The sequence below is a fragment of the Salvelinus fontinalis genome, chromosome 26 (assembly GCF_029448725.1).
Source record: "Salvelinus fontinalis isolate EN_2023a chromosome 26, ASM2944872v1, whole genome shotgun sequence".
NCBI classification, from domain to species: Eukaryota; Metazoa; Chordata; class Actinopteri; order Salmoniformes; family Salmonidae; genus Salvelinus; species Salvelinus fontinalis.
The window spans coordinates 27,489,526-27,493,479 of NC_074690.1; positions in this window are offsets into that span (position 1 = coordinate 27,489,526).

The following is a 3,954-nucleotide window of genomic DNA, read 5'->3' on the forward strand; positions in this document are numbered from 1 at the left end:
CAGCAATACAGGTCATCTGATTTCTTTTTTTCTTCCTCTCATTTTGAGGTGGTTTTACTGGGATATTACCAGGACTGTTTGGTTTTGGTAGGATGACATCACAATATGTCGCAAGCACATGTTATTTAAATGCAGAGTACACTACACACAACACCTCATGCCTCATTGCTTGAATGGTAGTTCTTTTTTCATAGAGTTCAAGGCAAACCTGTTGTTTCTGATAGAGGCTAATTGTTCCATATCAAACCTGTTGTTTCTGATAGAGGCTAATTGTTCCATATCAAACCTGTTGTTTCTGATAGAGGCTAATTGTTCCATATCAAACCTGTTGTTTCTGATAGAGGCTAATTGTTCCATATCAAACCTGTTGTTTCTGATAGAGGCTAATTGTTCCATATCAAACCTGTTGTTTCTGATAGAGGCTAATTGTTCCATATCAAACCTGTTGTTTCTGATAGAGGCTAATTGTTCCATATCACTGATACAGTTCATTGAGTTTGAAAGGTAATCGGCATGATGTCACCTACAAAACTATCCACGCACAGGTCATTGTACAGTCATGAACAGATCACCTTCCTTTTTGCCAGAATAATATGTCTGTAGTAGTTGCACAAAGTACAGATCATTGAGTGTTTGGCTCTTTCAGGATATAACATACTTCCGGGATACTGTTATGTATGTCAATATTTAAGCCTTTTACTGCAGTGGCCTAAATCAGGGACACACAGAGTGTTTCTTGGTAGTCAAACAAATCTACTTTGAAACAAAAGTATACATCTCCCACACATGGTTATGGGTTTACAAAAATAAGACACCTGTGCCATGTCAGATATAGAGTTGAAATGTTTTAAATGTTTAGTTTGCATCCCAATATTAGACTTTATATAAAACAGGCTGTGATACTTTAAAGGAAAAATCCACACAAAAAACGATATTTTGGTGTTTTTTATTAGTCCACTGTTAATACAGTCCCAAAATGTTTTGCATGTCAGCAGTGAGGTTTTCAAGATATTGGACATTCAAGAAACAAAGTGTCACTTGCCACATCATCATGATGTATAGGCTCGTCTGACATGTACATGTATGCGATGTCATAATTAGAGATGGTATGTAACTTGGTGATAGAAATGGGGCCAGGTACTTTATATGTCAACTTTCCCTGAGTTATTTACGTTTGTGTTTTAAGATTGATGGTGTCACTGATGAAGGCAGGTCCTCTGTAGTGTTCAGCAGAGGACTACATGCATTAATCACTCCACATATACATGAGCTCTGCTCTGGGACAATTACTGTTAAGTGGTTCACCTGTCCTTCTCTCTGTCAACCCTCAAACCTCTTCACCACACAACTTTTCATCCCACTCGTCACAAAGTATTGTCGAAGCAATCGGGTGCATAGTTGAGTTGTAGGCTACACAGAATAAATTGTACTAGCTATATGGAACCAAAAAGGGTCCAATGACTCACTTGAAATATGGTCCTGAAAAAGGTTCTATATAGACCCACAAAGCACCCTGTTTTTAACAGTGTAATGGCACCTGCATCAATTATACTGTGCACTTACTAGTGCAGTGTGTGAGGAAGAGGTTTTGCTGTCACATTCTAGATTCATTGAAATGTATAGCCTGTAACCTATACTGTGCAATCTTAAGGCATCTTCACGGTTGGAAACTTGATAAGTCAATGATAATGTGAAAGCGATAAAAGATGACACCTAGTTAACAGGTGTTCCTATTTTGGGAATGATGTTTCAGAAGTATGTATTTTGATCAGGGGTAATAGGAGGAGCTCCTCTATCCTTCTTACAAATCTTATCAATGTGTAAAACGAGATACTTTAAAAAGGGCCTACTTACAGTACTTGGAATCTAGATTCTATTTCTATGGCCAAAACACTTGCAATGGTTGGCTGGGGTAATAACCCTCACTCCATAAGTGGGGCAGAGAAACCCCGAAGCAGTCTAGAGACTGGAGGTGTGTGTGTGAAGGGACTGTGAATGGTATTCTCCAAGTATTCCCTCCAGCTGATGATTAAGCATATTAAACCAAGAGATATACCTTATTTCCTATGACAGATAGCTGCATGCTGTACATGCCAATCATTTTGACCGCATGACTGATTCATATCTCTTGCTGCTCGTATTCTCTCTAGCAGAAGGGAGCCAGCTACAGCTTTTTCATTTATTTTATGTAACCTTTATTTAACTAGGCAAGTCAGTTAAGAACAAATGTACTTACAATGACAGCCTACCAAAAGGCAAAAGGCCTCCTGCAGGGATGGGGGCTGGGATTAAAAATAAAAATAATTTAAATAAAAATAGGGCAATCGAGATTTAGGCTACATACTGTTTGTCTGTTGTAATCAGTTTATCATGACTCTCTACACTTGATCAAAGTTGTAAAGAGGAGTACCCCAGAAGAGTGGTTTTTGGTAGTCTTAAATCTATTCTGGAAACAAAAGTATATACTTCACACACATGGTTATGGGCTTAGAAAAAAAGAAGACACCTGTACCATGTCAGAGTTTAAATCTATTCACTTATGAGTTTGCATCACAATATTACACTTTATATACAGTACATTACAGAAGACTGAAATATAATAAAACAGTTTGACATAAACCCCCCCCCCTCCCCAAAAAACAACCTATTGGTAATTTGACTGTAGGAAAGGGCTACAATGTGTCTGTTATCTGTCCACTGTGTCTGCATTGTGACCAGACCACAGTCAGATCACAGTGTGTCTTTTGGTTGTCGACACCTGTCAAACAACTTGGGCACAGATCAGGACAAAGTATGCAAGTTAGGAACAGGTATAAACAGGGCTATAGATGCTGTTGACCCGGATCACTCAGTTGGGCTCTGCCCAGCTGCTGGAGTTCATGCGAAAAAGGAGGAGGTCAAAGGGGAATGAGTGCAACCGGTGTGAAATGGCTAGCTAGTTAGCAGTGCACGCTAGAAGCGTTTCAATTGGTGACATCACTCGCTCTGAGACCTTGAAGTAGTTGTTTTCCTTGCTCTGCATGGACCGCGGCTTTCGGGGAGCTATACTGTAGGTAACAATGCTTTGTGAGTGACTGTTGTCAATGTGAACAGACGGTCTCTGGTTCAAGCCCCAGTTGGGACAAGGAGTGGAATGGAAGTAATACTGTTACACGTGCATAGAGACAAAAGACAGAAAGCAATGTGCATGTGGCACAATGTGAGAGAGATTCTCACTTGTCTCCTGGTGTTCAACAAAGTCAGGTGCTCAACTTGAGGGAGCTAGAGTGACAGGTTGGCTAAACCAGTCCTTGTTCCTTCCTTTTTGATGTCTCTAATAATAGGCATCTCCTTTCAAATGCACCCGACTTGAATGGCAGGGTAATGATGTGAAGGATGCAAAGTGAGAAAGGCCATCGCTCAATTGATTGACTTCCTCTAACCTTTCATCTCTGTGTATCACACGCCTGCGGATATAATACAGAATTGTGCCTTAGAGGATTAATGCACTCAAAGAAGACATGCGGTTTGTGGGATGGAGGTTAATGACTGGCACGTGCACACGTACACAAATGTATGTATACACACACACATTGGCACATGCGCGCGCACGCACACATACACACATTGGATCAGCAAGAAGCATTCCAACACACTTATAATAGATTTCTTCCGCAGGTGTAAAAGCATTGTTAAAATGTTAAGGGCATGTTTGGACAGATAGAAGCCCAGAATCCCTCTTTAACATTTCCTAGTGCTGATTCCTTACTGTCTGTTTAGCTGCCCTGTCTGAACTCCTCAAGCAAGCGACTCTGACATGGAAGTAAACAAAATGCCTGAGTTCCATAATATAATGCTCAACCCCCGAAAAGGCAATCCATCTCGAATGTACTGTTCCTCCATGCAGACCGTACCATGTGAAAGAAAATTACCTCACTGAGTATGCCAGTGATTCATGTTTCATTCCATTCTGAA